Below are 21932 nucleotides of genomic sequence, written 5' to 3'. Positions count from 1 at the left end.
TTACAAATTCATGCAGTGTTAACAATATGCACCTACAGGGTGATATTCAAAATATTCAACAATTGATATGACAAGAAATCCATCCAATCCAAACAGACACTGATTGATTATACCCCTTGGACAAGGTATTAGAGGTTCTCTTTTGCCAAAGCTTACCCACTCACTTGCTAAAATAGAAAGATGTCCTGGGTTCACATGGAAGGAGATGGGAGCCAGGAAGCTACACAGAGAGGAGGGTAGTTCAGTCTTTAAAGTCAGTTTGTCTGGGGCGCCAGGGTGGCTCAGTCCGTCAAGCATCTGACTCTTGATTTTGGCTCAGGTCATGATCTCATGGTTCATGAGCTCAGGCCCTGCATGGGGCTACAAGCTGAGGGTTCAGAGCCTGCTTGGGATTCTCTCTCTCTGCCCCTCCCCCTCCCCCACTCACACAGGAATGTGCTCGCTCGCTCTGTCTCTCCCTCTCAAAAATAAATAAACTAAAAAAATCAGTTTGTTTGCACCACTGCACGCTGGCTCACGGTCAGTTTTATGTTCCATAAAACATAGCACCTGATAATCTTGTGTTTTGGTTTTACTCTCCTATTTAGAATCTGAATTCTTTAGGAATAAGAATAATATGTAACATTTGTTAGATTTTGTGTGTGTGTGTTTCCAATAATACTTAGTCCCTGGAGGTCCAATAATTAATGAGTATTTTCCCCAAATGCTAAAATGTGCCAGGAAAAAATTTTCTAGACTCATTCATTCACCCTACTAATTTTTATTAAGTGCTACAAAGCCACAGCTGCAGAACTCGGGGTGGAGACAGGGAGAAAGGCCAGCTACAGCCTCCTGAAAATCATAAGCTCTACTGAAAAAGTAGTCAGATCTTGGGGTGCCTGGTGGGCATCCAGCTTCGGCTCAGGTCACAATCTCATGGCTCATGAGTTCGAGCCCCACGTCAGGCTGTGTGCTGACCACTCAGAGCCTGGAGCCTGCTTCGGATTCTGTGTCTCCCTCTCTCGGCCCCTCCGAGAGACACTCCGAGCGACACTCACTCTGTCTCTCTCTCTCTCTCCAAAATAAATAATAACATGAAAAAAATTTTTAAAAAGTACTCATTTCTTGTCTACCTAAAATCCTGAAAACAGAGCTGGGTGTGTAGGAGAGTGTAGGCCTAGGGATACATGGAAGGGCCTTTGGAAAGTATACATTTGGAAGAAACTGGAGTGTTCCTAAATAGTTGCATATCCTCTCTTTTCAAGGTCACTGTGCATCTCAGCAGGAAACTCCCCATTTTCTTGCTTGCTCCTCACCCTTCTTGCTCTCTCGTATAGTACACGACACGGGGGACCACTACTGCATATTATGTCTTCCTACTTTTCTAACTCCACTGATCCTTTTATTGGCTCCCTTCTCGTCCTGTAACCCAAAAGACATGTTTTCTGAAATTTAATATAAGCACCTTTCTTTGTGCCTTTTTTCTTTAGCTGACCCACCACCCACTCCGACATCAAATATCAGATTTTACACCCATGTTAAATCGATCTCCCATCCTGAACCTCAGCCTTTCCCTCAGTTCCAGATCTTCACTACTATCTTCTTCTCTGACTAGTTTATGCATCCATCCACCGCCTGGGAGCTCACCTTCTGCTTGATTCAACTACCATGACATTGCCACCCTCGGGTCATCCTGTCGTGTTCGTCTTGAATTGTTTTAGATCCCCCTTCACGCCTTCACCGGCACAGTAGAGTGTAACACAGCTGAGATCAGGAGTCAGGTACACCTGGCTTCAAACCTAGTCGTCCCCACTCGCTAGCCAGGTGAACTTGGGTATGTTAATTAACCTTGGAGTCTCAGTTCCACCAATTATAAAGTAGAGGCAGTATTTTCTAGCTGTGGGAACTCAATGAGCTCATGTATGTAAAATACTTGATGCACAGCAGGTGTTCTTTTCCTCTTAAAGCCATTTATAAAATCAATTGCACTATCTAAATGACGCTGCCTCATCATTCAAATCTACATTAAACTGTTGGTTTAATTTTTTCTCAATTGAGGGGCTTCATTTCTCTGAGCCTTAAAGAATTTTGTTTGTACTCATCTAGTAACATGAACCCCACTTACAAATTTTCGGAATTTTTCTCACAAGCTAGATTTTTGGAGTTTCCAGGTTATCTCTGTCCAACATGGTAGTATTCAAATATTAATTGATGACCATTCACATTTAAAGGTAAATTAGGGGCACCTGGATGGTTCTGTCGGTTAAGGATCCGACTCCTGATTTTGGCTCAGGTCATGATCTCACGGTTCATGACTTCTGGCCCCACATCAGGCTCTGTGCTGGCAGCCCGGAGCTTGCTTGGGATTTTCTGTCTTTCTCTGTCCCTCCTTTCTCTCTCTCCCTCTCTCTCTCTCTCTCTCTCACTCTCTCATTCTCTCACTCTCTCTCTCTCAAAAATAAAACATTAAAAAATAAAGGTAAATTAAATATAATTAGATGCTATTCACTTACTCCAGCCACATTTCAGGTGCTTAATAACTACAGGTTGCTAGTAGCTACCATAACGCCATACAATATCATCTGTTCCAGAATATTTTTATCATCTAAATTTTAAACTCCTTCTTTGATGGCAAAAATGACGTCTCTGCATGTTTTTCAGTTTTGTGTTCTCTGGGGTCCCCTGTACTTGGTGGGCATTTAAAAATACATGTTGTAAACTATTTGTGAATTGATAACATTTGTAAAAAATCAGTACACGGATGATATCCAATGGGTGTTTTTTTTTTTAAATCTCTATTATTATGTACTATTGGCTGTGAATCAGTAATTGTTGTTTGCTTTGTGTTTACCTTCTGCTGAAGAGGATCGTGGGATGGCCTTCTCAGTTTCTTGCCCACAGGGCACCATCTAAGGCGGATCCAGTCTAACCAGGCTGGTTCTGGGACTTTTGAAAGAGAATGGGTGGAAAGAAAGGATATACAACACAGGTATTCAAGAGTAAGTGGAGGATTTTTAGAGGGCAGCAGCTTAGAGGCTGCTGAAGTGTTTGAGGGTAATAAATTGAGAAAGATAAATGGGAATTTAAAAAAGTATTGCAAGGACATATGTGCCACCTTCCTTATGTGGAAAAATAGGAAGTAAAGACTTGAGATATTTGAATTACCCATTATTTCATGCACTTTGCTTTTTTAACTACAGTACTATCCTAGGTCTGAATGTATATGGATCACAGTTTTATAAGCATTATAATGATATAACATCACATTACAACTTACTTCTTTGAATGCATGGGTTTTCTATGACATGACTTCTATTTCACATAATATCAAATATTTATGCTCATGCCGGCCATTTATATTAATAAAATAAGTCTAAAATTATATGGGAAAAAATGCATGACTTCTCCATTTTCACTGCATGACTGGCCATAGACAAATCTAAGAACCAACCTAAAGTTGTATAACCATCTATATATGATATCGGCTAACAGTGGCATTCAGAATTTCCAGAAAAGGAAAGGACTCCCCTCTTAGCAGGCCGACACAGGTGCATTCTCTAAGAGGGGCATGAGGAATAGAGCCCCTTGACTCCTTCTGACATTAATGGGCAATCCCACAGCCAGATCTCTGTGCCCTGCCTTGAGAATTTACCCAGCTGTAAAATTGCATTCTACATAGTTTCATGTGGGAAGATGACGCATGTCACTCCTGGAAACTATCACATGTTCCCTATAAATTATGTCGCTAAACAGCTTTTACCATGGGGTAGTCAGTGTTGGCTTACAGATTTTTTTATCTTCAACATTCTAAGAATGACAAGGAAAGGTATTTTCACTGCTGCAAAATCTATCATCTGAAGGTCAAACAAACACTAAATTACTGTTTCTTTAAGATATTTTTGTTAGTAAGGGTATTGGCATTTTATTTGACCTGATGCTAAATCAATCATTAGCAAGCACTTTGACAACTTCTAACTGAACTGATTACTAGGCTATATACGTTAAATGCCCTACATGGCAACACAAATGTTTCACATGATCAATTTCTCTCTATCTGGCTTTTTCATTTGGGTTTAGGATGATGTTGATCAATGTTATGATTTTCATAGGATCAATTTTCAATTAATGAAATATGGATTCAATTAAAATACATGGTTAAAGCCAAACAATGTGTTCAGACAGTTCATGTTGCTGTGTGTGTCTTCTCTATTATCATGAACTCTATTGAAAGCGCAGGTTGATTTTCACCTTTTTAAAAATATTGTTCTACAGTCATTGTGACAGGACAGACAGCTGTGCTCTTTACACCAAACCAGCATCGTCATTAGCTAGTTGTCTGACTTGTTAATTTTTCTAATGTTCACTTTCACAAATACAAAATGAACATTGTGTTAATTATTCCACAGACTTCCTGTAAGGATGTAACAAAACAATATCTTTAAAAAAAGACTTAACACAGGATCTGCTATATGAGAAGTGTAGTAGGCACTTTTAAAAGTAGGCTTTTAAATCAGCACATATTTGGGGCGCCTGGGTGGCTCAGTCAGTTAAGCATCCGACTTCGGCCCAGGTCATGATCTCACGGTTTGTGAGTTCAAGCCCCGCATCAGGCTCTGTGCTGATAGCTTGGAGCCTGGAGCCTGCTTCGGAGTCTGTGTCTCCCTCTCTCTCTCTCTGCCCCTCCCCAGCTCATGCTCGCTCTCTGTCCCTGTTAAAAATAAAATAAACTTAAAAAAAATTTTTTTTAAAAATCAGCACATATTTAATATATATGGAGCAAATCTGTCAGTCAAACTCATCTTATTCGTTTTCCAATTCCAACTACCTTTCTTCAACTTCACTTGAGTGCTCAATCAATGTTTATAAGCTTTCTATTGTTTGTTGATCCTTTCCTTTGTTCCTTTAGTTGTATATTCATTATTACTTTGACACACATAAGATGACATTTCAGAGGAAAACATTAAATATAGAAGCAACTCAGATTTGACATCCCATCAGCTTTTGGAAGAACTGTGAAATTCACTTAACTGTTATGATATCACCAAGTCCACAACAAATGGACTTAAAGTGAGAGCTGGCAAGAGGCCAGAAAACTGTCCTCTCAGGAAATAGCAAAGACATCACTCTGCAGGGCAACACCTGCAAGACAATGAGTAGTTAGGATCTATCCTCCATGGACCAACTTTCTTTTGGCTTCATGGGAACAAGCACTTGTTTCCTAAGATCTCATGTATTCGTTGCCATTTTCTTCAACTTAAATGCAAGTGACAAAACTTGATTCCATCTCACACAGCATTTAATATTCTGAAATTGGGATGAGACGGGTCAGGGTATAGAGGTGGGTAATTATCTGCAAAGGATATTTATTAAAGAAGTATCCCAAGACACCCCCTAGCCCCAGTAGAGTGCTGGTAGTCTTTCCACACAGAAATTGCTCAGTAAGTGTACGTCGAACAATGAATGAGGCAGAACCAAGTGGTACTGACTCACCTTTCTTATCTCCCAGCACCCAGAAGAATATTAAGTACAAAAGAGGCTAATTTAATAAACACTTGCTGACTTGAATGTAGTGTTTGTGGGGCAGGCCATATTCTTTGGGTTATTCTTCTTGAGTTCTTAGGCTGGACCCTTAGGCCAATGCCACTGAATTAGGATTGAGATCTTTCGTTCAAGAATTGTTCTGAGGACCTGGGAAAGCCATATTAATTTATGTACGTCAGTTTGCTTTCTTAAAACCAAAGCAATTCCAAGACACTTTTTTCCCTTGGCAAACTTTCTATCCTTGACAAACCGTCTACTAGAACTCATCAACTCACAAACTTCCCACTCAACACACACATACAATTAGAGGATACACAAGGATTTGGCCAAATTAATAGAGTCTCGGTAATATGCTGAGTCAAACTCTGAATCTTGATGTTCAATTTGAGTTAAAACTTTCAATGATTTCTCCTCTTCAATCAGATTTACACTCAATGATGCATCATAAATTATCCTCTGCTTACAGGAAGTCAGATTTTTCCTTTCTCCCCAGTGTTAAACAATCATTTCTATCTTTGGTCATTCCTTTCCTGTGGCCTGATAAAATCTCTTTTCTCCAATCTTCCATCCTAGAGTTTCAAGACTCATCTTCAGTATAAAGTCCCATGGCACCTTCTTTAAGAAGGTAGGTTTTTTGTATTCCATCCTTGCCAATGTACACAACACTTCAGAATATTCTGACTGGGATAAATGCTATTTCTTGACAACCATGGATTAAAAGTTCTTTGAAGGCAGATAACATTTAGGTATTTCCTTTATTTTTACATAACTCCCATAACACCTATCAGAGAATCCAGCACTCTCAGAGCTCAATATGTGTTTGGGAGTTTGAACAGCATTTATAGAGTGGCAAGATTATGTAAGGACAGGCAAGAGGGAAAATGTTTGTACGTACAGATCTATACTGAAATTATGCATACTAACTAAAATGGCAAATATCAAGAGAAATTATGCCCAGCGGCTAAAATGATTGTATCTAAATACCATATGTTTGACTCTTTTTTTTTTTGTCAGTTTTGTCCCACTAGAATGTAAGCTTCATGAGGGCAGAAATTGTAGTTTTTTGTTCATTGTCTTATCCCCAGTACAGAGAATAGTGCCTGATACATTGTAGGTGCTCAATACATATTTATTGCATGTATGAAAGCTGTCTTTTCTTGTTGTTTTTGTTTTATTTTTGCCTGTATTTCTTTTCTTTTCCTTTTCTCACTCAATGAATAAATGAATTTAAGACAGTAGTTTGAATTTAAAAGGTATTGCTTCCTTTTGGCTTACTTGATATACATATTCCCTTCGTCATCAGAATAAAGTTATTTGAAGCACATCTCACCCAAACGCCAAGCCTTTCTTCCTCACAAGAACTCTCTTGATACAAGAGACTGAAAGAAAAACCTATCAAACAGCAAAGCATATGGATTATCTGTAAACAATTTTGAAAGGGGAAAATGAAAAAAAAGTGATTAGTTTTTATTTGTGTGTGTGTGTGTGTGTGTGCATTTTTCAATGCTTTCAAATATCTTCTTTATTAATTCCATTTTTTTTTTACACAGCTCAATTCACCCTCAAGAAGGTCGGGATAGGAGGAACATACCTTACCATCATAAAAGCCATATGTGAAAAGCCCACAGCTGATATCATCCTCAATGGGGAAACACTGAGAGCTTTCCCCTTGAGATCAAGAACACGACAGGATGACCACCCTCACCACTGTTGTTTAACATAGTGTTGGAAGTCCTAGCCTCAGCAATCAGGTAACAAAATGAAATAAAGGGCATCCAAATTGACCAGGAAGAAGTCAAACTTTCACCTTTCACAGATTATATGATACTCTACATGGAAAACCCAAAAGACTCCACCGAAAAGCTGCTAGAACTGATACGTGAATTCAGCAAAGTCGCAGATATAAAATCAATGTACAGAAATTGGTTACACAGCTCAGTTCAAAGTAATTTAGTAATAAGACCAAGTTAAGAGTGCTGCACTCCCCCTCAGAAGGCCATTTTACTACCATTTCTGAGGACTAGTGCCATTCTAATGAGAAGTAGGTAGAGGAAATCGCAACTCTTAGCAGCAAGTAAAGCTACACACAAAGACTGAGGAGAAAATGCAGTGGTTCACATCTTTGGGTAGCAAAGCGGGTAATACTTAGTTTATTGCCCAGGAAATGTAAAGCGACGTTCAGATTCATAGGTTCTCACAGCTACCATTACATACTCTGTTTGGAAAGGATTGCAGATGATATCTAGATACCCAATCACCACCTCGGTTGCTTCACTTGAAGCTTCCAGCTCCTATTAGCAACATCAAAATCTTGTATTAAAAAAATGGAACATTAGGTCATTTGCCAAATTTTTACCGAAAGCAGTAAGCCACTGTAAGTTAGATTCCTTGCAGAAGGGGTGGGGCAGAAACATCAGATCAAATTGATATTCAGGTTGACCTTATGGTTTCCAGTCATCTCAAAACTTTAATTCACTATCAATTGTGTACTTATGTCTTTGTTCACATTTCTCTCATATTATTTTTAATGGAGTTCTTTAAATCATAGGTACATACATATTATTTGCAAGCATTTGGAGAGTGTTCATTTTGGCAGCACGTGTATTAAAAATTGGAATGATGCAGAGAAGATTAGCATTGCCTCTGTTCGAGGACGACACACATATCTGTGAAAGAATTTGGAGAAGAAAATATTTGTGACTATTTTAAAGAGAGGCAGCTAAAAATGAGAAAGCAAAAATGTCCATATACTTTATACATATCAAAATATTTCTGTTACGTGGAGTTTATTTTTATTTTAAAGGGCTTTCGTGGGGCGCCTGGGTGGCGCAGTCGGTTAAGCGTCCGACTTCAGCCAGGTCACGATCTCGCGGTCCGTGAGTTCGAGCCCCGCGTCAGGCTCTGGGCTGATGGCTCAGAGCCTGGAGCCTGTTTCTGATTCTGTGTCTCCCTCTCTCTGCCCCTCCCCCGTTCATGCTCTGTCTCTCTCTGTCCCAAAAATAAATAAAAACGTTGAAAAAAAAAATTAAAGGGCTTTCGTTTTCTTGCTTATAACCTAGCATGAATATTTGATGAGTCAAGATTCTTGCCCTAAAAATAGGTTATGGTTTTTGTAGGTATGCTTTAAGCTTACTTGCATTTATGATAATACATAGTTTTATTTTCTCAAAGAGACATTATTTAAAACTACAATAAAATTTTACCCAATATTTTGATCACGTGCCATGTAATAAGGCTTTTGCATTTCCTATAACATTGTGAATTTAAATTTTTCCCCTTTTTATTAGATACTTTGTAATCTCCTGGTCACCATGTCCTTCCATTTAACATCTGATAAGGTAAAAAGTAGGATTACCATTACCCTAGACTCTCACACAAGCCAGGAACCTTGACTCATCCAATCTCGCATCCAATGCTTAAAACACTTTTACAACATCGCTAAAAGGTAAATCAGTGGAAACGTATCTTCTGATGATAACAGCATATCCAAGGCAGCCTCCTATATAATTGAATAACTCTTGCCACTACAAAGTTCTTTACTTTATGGCTAGAAAATAATTGGGGCACCCGCGTGGCTCAGTCGGTTAAGCGTCAGACTTTGGCTCAGGTCATATCTCACAGTTCATGAGTTTGAGCCCCCATTGGGCTCCCTGCTGTCAGCACAGAGCCTGCTCAGATCCTCTGTCTCCCCCTCTCTCTGCTTCTCCCCCCTTTCTCCCCCCCTCCCCGCTCAGGGGTGCGCTGGCACTCTCTCAAAAATAAACATAAATATATTTTTTAGACTTTTTTAAAAAAGAAAGTAAGTTATCTTTCTTTGTTGTTTTTTGTTTTGTTCTGCTGTGTTTCTTTTCTTTCCCTTTTCTCATTGAAGGAGATAGCTCTGTATTCATGTGACTTTGGGAAAAGGAAATGGCAAAGTAAAAGACATTTTTATGGCTTTGTTTTTTAAAAGCCTAACACTTTAAAGGTTAGGTCTTGGAGAACATGAAAGGAGAAAGATTTTCCCTCCTACTAAAATATTTCCTAGGATCTGGGGGAGAAGAGCAGAGGGAGAGAACTTATGGCTCCCAAAAGCAGAGACCTGGACCCCCACTTCCCATTAAGACAACCTGTGAGGCAACCAGATGCCAGGCAGAGGAGTTGAGTGGTCTGTCAGAAGATAATGCCAGAAACAGCTTCACCCCAGGCTTCCCTGCCTCAAGGTGACAGAAAAACAGCCAAGTATAGTTAAGTTGAAAAAGGCCCTTGTGAACAATGACTATCTCATCAGTTACCTGTACGACAATGGCTGAAAAATGTGTAGCCTCCAGCATTGACATTAGGGCAATTCCTAAGACCCTACAACTGAATAACGGTTTGTGGTGGGGTCCTTAGTTAGATTGAAATTCTTTCCGCTAACTCAGCAAAGCAGAGGGAAAAGGGCAGAAATTATAACAGAAGATGATGAAAACATACTTATTTTTTTGCACATCTGAGTTGTGAACTAAGTTTCATACCCTGATGGATTATATTAAGCTTCTTCCTATGACATGGTTTTCTTCACTGAATGTAGAATGAAGTCTAAACTTTGGCAACCAGAACTGATTATCACCACCATGGTGTGATTTTATGAGTAGAGGTATCCTATAATCTTGTTCGTTCATTATGTTCCCTTGAAAGCAGCCAGAGTTCGTTTTTCTTTGGCAGCCACATCTCAGTGATGACCCAAACTGCAGCCAACTAAAAACCCAATGTTTCTTTAATCCTATCGCCATTAAAGAATAGATTCTCAGCTATATGTGTACCAACATTTTGGACTTCATATTAATTTCTAATAAATTCACTTATTTTTCTCTCTTTTTCTTTTTTCTTTGGACCTCAAATACAAAAAGTTGTGATGTTAATACTCTTCAACACTTGGCATGTTATTCTTCTTAAACCCTATAATGCCACTCTTTTGTTTTAGTTTAGTTTATTAACTTTACTTTATTCCTGGATTCTCATACGCATGCCCCTCAATAGTCACCTATTCAAATATGTATAACATAAATTCTCAGATAGGTATATATCCTTGACAACTGAATTCATTTGTGTATGGGTATGTGTGAGGTCTTTTAACATCCACATATTTTCTACATATGGCATCGTGTAACCTTACAAATTCAAATGTGTCATTTTAGACGCTCTGACTTAAGGGGTTCCTGATTTGGTCTGAAGTGTATTAGCTATCCCACCTTGCTTTATGTCATCTGAAAACTTGCCAAAAGGGCTTCCTGGCGTACCACTGAAGATCTTCCCAAAGGTTAGTATCAATACACTAATCCTCACCCCTCGAGTTTGAATGTCCCATTAGTTACAAATCCACCTAAGCATATTATCATCTGCTCTATGCTATGTGTAACGTCATTGGCTGCTGGGCATTTGTAAGAGCCTCAGTTATGCCTACGCAGAGAAATTAGAGCACACAAGCACGGAACTTGTTTGTAGAAAACATTCTCAGGAGTTGAAAATGCTGCTTCTTGGGTTGTGGGTCTTTGCTTTAAGGGGGAGTCCTGGCTGGGTTCCAAAAAGACTGCTTTATGTATCACACGAGCAGGGAAACCCTTTTATTTCATCATCTTAAGCATCTTTCCTGCCTGGGACATAGCCTGGATGACACGGGATCCACAGAGAATGTGTGCATGGAGCAACACAAGGAACTTCCCTCTATTCCCCTGCCTGTCCCACGAAGCTTATCTGCTATAGTAACTTGATAACACTAGAGATAATGCCAGTTTGGTTCATATTTTCTTTGTTCTAGGACTCTGTATCTTTGCCCAATTCCTTTCTTTTGCTTTTCTTGCCCTAAAATTGGCCACAAAACACTATTGAATTCAAGGTTTTCCTGGTTCATCTCACCACATCCCCATCCACAAAGGCACATTCATCTGCACACAAAGAAACACAATTTTAATAGGGCATCAGCGGCTGGATCTTCAAACTTCTCTGCAGTTAATTGTCCAGCATCGTTCTGTTAATCACCCGAGTATGTATACATTCACCCAAATGGTAAACTCTTCATCAACACTATGGGAAAGAAGACAGAAGCCCTCAGTAGCATTTTGGAACCCCCACAGTTGCCTGGGGCACTATGAGTCTGAGCATGGGTTACAAAGTCTTACTGTGGGGGGGTGGGGAACAGATTCTTCATGCTTTCCCATGTCATCTACATTCTGATTTTGATGAGGAAATGTTGCTTACAAAAGTAAAATCAACTCAATGGAAGACAGGGAATACACAAATGTTTACATGGCAAATGCTGATAGTTATTGATTTTAACTGAAGCAGACATAGTCATGGTATCAGTCCACACTGGAAAATAATTGGAAAATAATTCTCCTAAAGGTTAGCACATTCCCTATAAATATCACAAAGAAATTTTCTAAGATACCTCATCTAATAATTCTCAAATGACTAAACATAATGAGACTTTGAGTCTGGACATGTCACACTTTCCTTTTTATTCTGCCCATCTTTATATGCAGGACTGGATGATTGGCCCTTAACCTGGCTTTGGCCCTTGGAACTTTACCTGCAGGCCCACGATCTTGCCTATGGCTACTGTCCCAGTTGGGGCTCTGATTTTGCCTCAGGCCTCCGGGCTTCAAGCCTGAACTCTGCCCTGTTCTTGCCCCACAGGTCTTTTGGCATTCCTGGGCTGACTCTGGAAAGAGTCCAGGTTTTCCCCGTTCTGTGGGACACTACGTAGACCATGTTCTTTCTTTCCAGCTGCTAACGTCTTTTTTAGAATTCCATGAAACAGTTTCATTTTCTTCTCTTCCTGTTTCATGTCTGGGAACTAAAAAAAAAAATCATTCATGCATTTGTTTACTCAATCAAACAAATATTTACTGAGCAAATTCAATGGCCCCATCACTGTTAGTCACATATGCAGAATATGCCTTAACAGAACATATGGGTTTTTGCCAAATTAGCTTTTGATACACTAAAAATTGAGTTTATATTCCTTTAAAAATAATTTTAAATTGCACAGTTGAAAATAAAAGTAAAAATGTTTTAACAACTGTTCTCATCCCTTTGCTACAATCCTACTCTCCAGCAAAAGAAGTTAATAACATTAAGAAGCGTACATACACCTAGGCTTTCTTTGCAACACATGGATAGAATTTGTTCCTGTGAAATTATTTACAAAAGAAAGTTCAGGAGTCAAGGAGTGACATATCTCACATGGGGACAAAGAATATAAATCACAGTGTTATTTCATTTTTAATTAAAACCACATCTTTTCTCCCCACCTTACTCCACACCCGATCGATAGAACCAAAACTACATTTCTCATTAGAAAGTGATGGGATCAGGAGAAGGTTGAATGAAAGAGGTTTGTTACGTTTCAATTTTTAGCCATGCTAAGGTAGGTAAAAGAGGGTTTGTTCAAGTTTACTTCATGAATGCTTATACATTTTACTTTTCCTTCACTTTATAAGATCAAAGAAAAATGAACTGATAAAAGTAGTAAAGACTTTTATGGATTGTATCGGATTTATACATGTGACCACAGTCACCCCCTCCCCACCCATGGAACAGCATATGTCAGATCTATATAACAGCATCTTTTATTTTAGAACAACACGGAGTGTTGCTCAAGTGGCTTATTTAATAGAAACAAGTTCACTTGTCAAGATGTGACTGACTCAGACTTATATTTGTCTTTGCCCTTACTAACAAGCTTGGAATATGACTATGTCTTTTTTTTCTTATTTTCCCATGACCCTTCACTGAACCCAGTGTGGTGTCCTCTACGAGCAGTGGGTGTTGGACTTACATTTATTTATTCATTGAACAAATATCTATTGACTACTAACCATGTGTCAGGCACTGTCCCAGGTGCTGGCAAGAACTCAGTGAAAAAAAACAAAAATTTCAGTTGTCACAGAGCTTGTAATTTGCTAGGGGAAGATAGGGAAACAAACAAACAAACAAACAAACAAACCCTGTGTTGGGTTTATTGAGTACAACGGAGTGGAGAAAAGCAGGTCAGAGTCATGGCAAGTGAGGATGAGGATATGCAGTTGTAAATCAGGTGGTCCCATTTGAGCTGAAAGAGACAAGGAAGTGAGCCATACCAGTATCTGGAGGAACGAGTGTTCCAAGCCCAGAGAACAGTTGATGCAAAGACCATGGGGTGAGAACATGTCTGGCTTGTTCAGAGAAGAGCAAGGAGGTCAGTGTCATCAGAAAGCAGGGGTCAAGAGCAGGTAGAGAAGAGCTTTGAAGATCCTTTGAGGTGATGGCTATGGACTGACCTCTGAGGGAGATGAGATGGTTTTTGAGGAGGAGTGACACAATCTAACAAGTATTAAAAGGATCAATCTAGTTGCAATGGTGAACATAGACTTGGTGGTTAAGGGTGATTTCTAATGTCCTTTCTAGCACCATGATTCCAAAATCCATACGTTTAAGTGACACATGAAATAAATGTAGAACAATGATATTTTTGGCAGCTTACAATATTACTATCACAACATTCCAAATGCAAGTCTAAGTATAAAGTAAGTATAGGAAAGTCTCAGACTGCCTAACTTTGACAGAGAGAGAGGGAATTAAATGCTAAAAATTTCAGGGGCACCTGGGTGGCTCAGTCGGTTAAGCGTCCGGCTTCGGCTCAGGTCATGATCTCACGGTTTGTGAGTTCGAGCCCCGCGTCGGGCTCTGCGCTGACAGAGCCTGGAGCCTGCTTCGGATTCTGTGTCTCCCTCCCTCTCTGGCCCTCCCCCGTCCATGCTCTGTCTCTCTCTGTCTCAAAAATAAATAAACATTAAATGCTAAAAATTTCAAAGAGAACAGGGAATTTTATACTTAAACCATAAAGCTTTATTATTTGGAAGGGAAAAACCATTTGGAAATGAATACAGTGTGTTATAGCAGGACACACTTAGAAAAACGAAACGGGCAAATTTGGCTCTGAAAATGTTAGTTGGGGTGTCTTGGGTCAGTTTCTTAGCCTCTCTGTGCCTCATTTCCCAGACTCAGGAAATAATACCCACAGCACAGCACGTGAAGATTAAATGAGACGTGTGGAAAGGATCCAGCATGGATGACATGCTCAAGAAATGTCGGTTCCCTTCTTCCTCACTCTTTTGACTTAATGTTAGTTTCAAATGTTGACATGAATATGTGGCCAGCGGTGGGACAAAAAGGCTAAAGATAATTTTTATTAGATATACTTATTGAAAGGCAAACTGAATAAACCACCATTGAATAAAACTAAGCACATACATTGAAAAAAAAAGAAGAAGAAATTTGCATCTGCTACTACTGAAGACTAAGTTGTATGAATGATAATGGGTAAAAAAAGATGGCACTCCTTTGTAAATATCACTCTACCCCACAACAATGGATGGCAATCTTTAAAATATGAAGGATGTGCCAAAATTAAGATGAAAGGGTTTACTTAAAACTTTTAAAATATGTTTTTAAGTTTATTTATTTTGAGAAAGGGAGAGGGAGAGAGAAAGAGCACGTGTGCTCATGGGTGCATGAGCGGGAGAGGGGCAGGGCAGATAGAGATGGAGAAAGAGAATCCCAAGCAGGCTCTGCACTAACCAGCACCCAGTCCCACACAGGGCTCGATCTCAGGAACTGTGAGATTATGACCTGAGCCAAAATCAAGAGTTGGGCACTAAACTGACTGAGCCACCCAGGTGCCCCCGATTTGCTTAACTTTTTGAGGACTGCAAGTTTAGTCAGTCATAACAATGAAAAAAATCCTAGGATCCATGAATTCCAATTGTAAAAAGAATGTATTACAGGATTTCAAAAATATTTTCCCTGAGCATTTTTTTGTCGGTTATAAACTGTGAAGTCTTTTACTTATTTTTATTGAAGTACAATTAATATACAGTATTATATTAGTTTCAAGTGTACAATATAGCGATTCAACAGTTCTACATATGACTCACTCTTTGAACTTTTTAAATAAAAACAAAAGCAAGCAATTTTAAAAAAATATATCTGAGAACAATAATATATACATGTTAATGATTTAATCTGGTCATTAATATAGGTGTTATATAGGTCACTAGTAGATGGTTTACCTCTTCTTATATGTTTGTATTAATGTTTTCTAATAAAATAACAAGGGTTCCATATATTGAGAGGTGACATCTGGAGAAATCAGTTTAGTTTCAATTGATTTGACTTCTGTTTCAAACCTTGCAACATGATTGTCAGATATACCAATAAGTCACTATTTTCAGAAATGACACAATACGTTGGCCCATCCTATACTCTTGATTCCAAAAAGGGGCTAGTACAGACAGAAAGGATAAACTAATACAAGAAGCCTCTGGTCAACACTAAATCAAAGTCATTTGACAAAGAAAATATGGTAGAAAGAGAAAAAAACAACCCATCTCTTTTGTAGGCTCCCTAAGATTTGCAACGTGACATATTCCTAAATTCAGCTGGAAACTTTTAGACATAGACATGATGCAAAGCAGCACATAAACATTAGAATTCTCCTGCGGAAAAATATGAACAATGCACATGTTGCTGAATGAATACAAAATGCACAGTCTTTTGCAAATGAGAAGGCTGTCAAATGAGAAGAAAATTGTCACATATCAGAAAAGCTACTGGGCTTAAAATATTAAATACGATGAGTGAATAAACATTAGTTTTCTTGTTCCTGAGTTCTTCTCTTAGACAAGAACACTTTCTTCATAAAAGCACACTAAATGCATCCGCCAGTTGACTCATTTTCACACTGGATGAGAAATGTGTGGGAGAACAGCAACAACAAAAAAAGATGCCTTTGATTAGATTAGTGAGAGGGGGAAATCTGATTCATCCATAAAATGATAGAAGCTATATTTGTTCTAATGATGCATCTAAGATTGCATTTCCAGTTGCTTGATTTTAGATGGTGCTTTTGGCTCCTACCTAGAAAATAAATAAAGTTCTTGAGCTGAAATCATCATTTTTTCTGACCTTCATCTTTTTTTTTTTTTTAATTTTTTTTTCAACGTTTATTTATTTTTGGGACAGAGAGAGACAGAGCATGAACGGGGGAGGGGCAGAGAGAGAGGGAGACACAGAATCGGAAACAGGCTCCAGGCTCCGAGCCATCAGCCCAGAGCCCGACGAGGGGCTCGAACTCACGGACCGCGAGATCGTGACCTGGCTGAAGTCGGACGCCCAAACCGACTGCACCACCCAGGCGCCCCAGTGACCTTCATCTTGAAATCAAGAGACTTTCTAAACTATTAAGTGTGGGAAAGGAAAAGGGTATTGGAGAGGACAGTGCGGGGAAAAGGGTCAAAAATAAAATATGTCATGAAAAAGGAAGTGGCAAGAGCTGGGAAAAAGCTGTGTGGGATTACAGGGTTTGGAACAGAAGCCCTTGTAAAAAACCAGAAACACAGTAATCCATCGTTGCTCATGCAGGAGATCTGATGGTGCACGTTAGCTACGCCTCACTCATGTTTCTTACTTGTACCTTTGCATATTTTGGTGGCCCAGTGAGGCCTGTTGAAAGTTTCCTAAGAGGTCATCGTTATTAAACTTTCTAGCCCGATATGTCCTTTAACTTCTCTTTCTTCTTTTTCTCTTGAGGAAGCACTGAGCTAAATCACTTTTGCTATAGTTACTGAGAGTTTACAACAGCATATGAATTTAGGAATATTTGAAATGTATTGTATGGTCAATAAAATAACTTCCCTAGTAACCTCTCATTCCTGGTATCGAATTTTGTCTGTATTATTAAAATGGCAACTGGGGTAAGCATAGGAATGCCGTTTAAAAGCAGAATAAAGGTCTTACCTATACCATTGAGTACCAGTGCTCAAAGTAAGTGTTGAAACACTGTACATCGAACCACCCAAGATCATTGATATAGATTTTATAAAAATAAAATTCAATTTATTTATTTTTTTCAGAGAGAGATCATGAGAGGGGGAGGGGCAGAGAGAGACGGGGGACAGAGGATCTGAGGCGGGCTCTGTGCTAACAGCAGAGAGCAAAAGGCGGGGCTTCAACTCACGAAGCCGTGAGATCATAACCTGAGCCGAAGTCAGACGCTCAACCGAATGAGCCACCCAAGTGCCCCAATTCAATTGAAATTTAATGTCAATAGCACCTGGGTACTTGGGTGGCTCAGTCAGTTAAGCGTCTGATTTTGGCTCAGGTCATGATCTCACAGTTCATGGGTTCTAGCCCCGCGTGGGGCTCTGTGCTGACAGCCCGGAGCCTGGAGCCTGCTTCGGATTCTGTGTCTCCCTCGCCCTCTGCCCCTCCCCCGCTCACGCTCTGTCTCTGCCTCTCAAAAAAACATGTTAACATTAATAGTATCTTATTACAACCACACGGATTATAATAGTTCAGACAACAGTGGCAGCTCTGGCATTTGGCAAGGGAAACCAAAGCAAGAGCGAACTGTTGGGACCTCAGCAAAATAAAAAGCTTCTGCACGGTGAAGGGAGCAATCAGCAAAACTAAAAGGCAGCCGACGGAATGGGAGAAGATATTTGTAAATGACATATCAGATACAGGGTTAGTATCCAAAACCTATAGAGAACTTATCAAACTCAACACCAAAAAAAAAAAACAAAAAACAAAAAACAAAAACAAGTAATCCAGTGAAGCAATGGACCAAAGATATGAATAGACACTTCTCCAAAGAAGACATTCAGGTGGCCAACCGACACATGAAAAGATGCTCAACAGCACTCATCATCAGGGAAATAGAAATCAAAACCACAATGAGATACCACCTCACACCTGTCAGAATGGCTAGCATTAACAACTCAGGCAGCAACAGATGTTGGCGAGGATGCAGAGAAAGAGGATCTCTTTTGCACTGCTGGTGGGATTGCAAACTGGTGCAGCCACTCTGGAAACACAGTATGGAGGTTCCTCAAAAAATTAAAAATAGAACTACCCTACGACCCCGCAATTGCACTACTAGGTATTTATCCAAGGGATACAGGTGTGCTGAGTCGAAGGGGCACATGCACCCCAATGATTACAAAAGCACTATCAACAATAGCCAAAGTATGGAAAGAGCCCAAACGTCCATCGGTGGATGAATGGATAAGGAAGATGTGGTATATACATACAATGGAGTATTACTCAGCCATCAAAAAGAATGAAATCTTGCCATTTTCAACTATGTGGGTGGGACTGGAGGGTATTGTGCTAAGTGAAATTAGTCAGAGAAAGACAAATATCATGTGACTTCACTCATATGAGGACTTCAAGATACAAAACAGATGAACCTGAGGGAAGGGAAGCAAAAATAATATAAAAACAGGGAGGGGACAAAACATAAGAGATTCTTAAATATAGAGAACAAACAGAGGTTTGCTGGAGGGGTTGTGGGAGGGGGGTTGGGCTAAATGGATAAGGGGCTTAAGGAATCAACTCCTGAAATCATTGTTGCAACATATGCTAACTGACTTGGATGTAAATTATAAAAATAAAAAATAAATTACAAAATTTAAAAAAAGAAACAAAGTGTGAAAACTCTGGATTATTTTAGTTTTCACTTTCCTTCTGAACTTTGGCTGCACTAAACTATGCTCATATAAACATTTCTTAATAACTTTGTTCTAGGGCAACTGGCGGCTTAGTCAGTTAAGGGTCCAACTTCGGCTCAGGTCATGATCTCACCATTCGTGAGTTCGAGCCCCGCGCTGGGCTCTGTGCTGACAGCTCAGAGCCTGAAGCCTGCTTTGGATTCTGTGTCTCCCCCTCTCTCTGCCTCCCTTCCCAGCTCATGCTCTGTCTCTCTCTCCCCAAAATAAATAAATATTAAAGAATTTTAAAAAAATGTGTTCCATATATTTGGCTATAATTAATGAGAGAACTGAGTTGATTTTATAATGATCTAATTCACTGTTGCCATTAAACTAGGCAAATTGAAAAGTCTCATTAGATTCTTTTGTGGTTTATTTGGTCACTGGAAGAACCAAGAAAGGAAGGAGCTATAACAATAAGCAGTCTGTTAAATCATTCCACTCTATATAGTGACAAGTAAACAAATAAACATAAGTTAGGAAAAATTTCTCACTTCAACCTTTGCAAATGTTAACCTCTCTGAGACTCAGTTCTCTCATCTGGGAATGAGAATACTAATGACCACTTCATTTGATTGCTGTGAAAATTAATTGAGATAATACAAAGCATTTAGCATATAGCCTGATAGCCGTAAGCATTTAATGAGTGTGTCTTTTCTGTTTACCCTCTTTTGTACTAAAGAAACAAAGTCCACTTTTTTCAAAGCCTGTATCATGTTAAATATCAACTTTTCCTTAATGATTAAATCCCTGTTGATCTTTTATACCATGATGTTTGTGTTTAATTGAATAGTGACTAGACTCAAGATGTCAACACGCTACAATTAGAAATGACACTGTAATCTAATGTAGGTCCGCTCCTCTTTAGGAATGGTTTGTGTTCCAAAAGCCAATTTGTTAATCTGCTTTTAAGAAGTCAAAGCACATGTCCAAGGAAACAATTCTTATATAATCTATCATTTACCTGGTATATTATATAAATAGCACTGAAGAATTTAACAACTTTCAATAATATTCTATGGGAAAATACATTCAAAATTCCAAGTTGGGACTTTGGCAATATATGCCTGCCCCAGGCACTGATACAGAATTTCTCAAAGTTGCAAGCTACGGTGGGATTCTCAGTAGACTGGGGTAGTCAGCCTTTGATCTCAAGAGACTACTTGGTACTTCCATTGCCATTGTCTTTTTCAGTCAACATTATTGTAGCTTTTCTACCTTTCATCTCATCCCTTCACTCCTCCCCTACACACACACACACACACACACGCGCGCGCGCACACACACACACACACACACACACACAGCTTTACTTGTTTCCTGTAAGAATTACTGACTCTCCATTGCTAATACTCCAGACCACTATTTCTTTCCTCCTGGCCACTAAAGAACTTAACACAAACTTATACTCCTTCATTTACCCTCTGAGTCCATAAAATAAACACATAACCCTTTCGATTTGGGAAGAGGGAGGAGGGGATAATAAGGATTTATAGCCAGGACACTCATAGAAACTAATAATCATTAAATATCATAGCCTGTAAATTTATTTCTGCATCATTCCCTGATCTCATCACTTTTCTTATTTTCTCATTTAGGCCTTTGAGAAGATGAAAGATATGCAAAGGATTGAGAAATCACCTAGAGCTCATAGAATTAGATTTATAGAGCTCAGATTGGATGCATGACATGGAAAGAAAGACAAGGAGCAGGGCTAGATACCTAATGGGGGTAGGAACACGGGACACTGGTAGAAAAAGTCTCAGTAACTAGTTGTTGAATAAATGCATGCAAAAATAAATGAGAGTGAGACTTCTTTGAGTAAACAAACTTTAAAATCTATAAAGCGATATACAACTGGATATTGCCTCCCCCGCCCCCTGGCCCCCCTTGGCAAATGGGATGGGCTGGGGACTCCTGGAGCGCACAGTCCCTGTTACAGTGGGCAAACACGTATTCTGATGCTGACAGTAGTCCCAGACTTAGTGCAACGTGGGGAAAAGAGCCTTTTACTACAAGTCACCTGAGTTCAGATCACATTCTGTCATCTCCTGGTCCTGGGGATCTTGCCTAAATCTTTTTGCTTTTCTAGGCCTCTGTTCTACCATTCGTGGGACTTAAGCTGGAATATTAAATGAATAAATACATCAATGCATTCCAGAGTGAAAAAATTAAAACCGCTCTGCAACTCAGACCATAAAAGAGTTTGGACACGGGAATTCTTTTTTTTTTTTTTAATTGTCCCAATAGCATTATCTACACAATAAGGAACACCCAATTAATCCAAGACATTCAGCCAGCCTTCTGGATGACGCGAGCAGTGTGCACGTACTGCCATCAGAGAGCCTGTAGGGCTGATATTTTCCTTTGTCTACTGAACGTTTAGATATTCTGGTGACGTGGACTAAGAAGGACCTGATTAGCTAGTACTGTTTCTCTACTGCTTATCTTCGTCGAGAGCCCATGCTTCATAAAAGAAATAATAAGAAAATGATTTTGCCTGCATCTCCATTCAAACCGAGTCACTGAAGCCATTCACCTGAGCAGAGTACAGGCTATATTGAAGAATAAGGAAGATGAACACACATTTTTTTTAGCATAAAAAACATTGGTGAGGGTCAAGCAACAGATTGCTAGCTGACTTGTGGCCCAGCATGGCTTATTGTGGCTATTTGCTGAGAGTGCTTGTATCCAGTCACTTGGCTCATTTTTAAACTTATTTTTTTTTCCTCCCTAACAAGTGCCAGACATGTGGGGCCATAATGAGTTTAATTAAAGCCAGTGGCAGCCAATAATTCAAACCTTATAAATGTAATTTGGGAGCAAACAAAACTCCAAAGTCAAAACATGAAATATTCT

General features: G+C 39.3%; 1 pseudogene; it reads left to right on the top strand.

Annotated features, from left to right (window-relative positions):
* The first annotated feature begins 8100 nt into the window (after window positions 1-8100).
* LOC121031145 (uncharacterized) lies at window positions 8101-8216 on the top strand (annotated as a pseudogene).
* Window positions 8217-21932: the final 13716 nt, after the last annotated feature.

This window comes from Herpailurus yagouaroundi, unplaced genomic scaffold, assembly GCF_014898765.1.
Source record: "Herpailurus yagouaroundi ecotype Mexico unplaced genomic scaffold, PumYag 140, whole genome shotgun sequence".
Taxonomy (NCBI): domain Eukaryota; kingdom Metazoa; phylum Chordata; class Mammalia; order Carnivora; family Felidae; genus Herpailurus; species Herpailurus yagouaroundi.
This window is presented reverse-complemented; position numbering and strand designations above follow the sequence as displayed.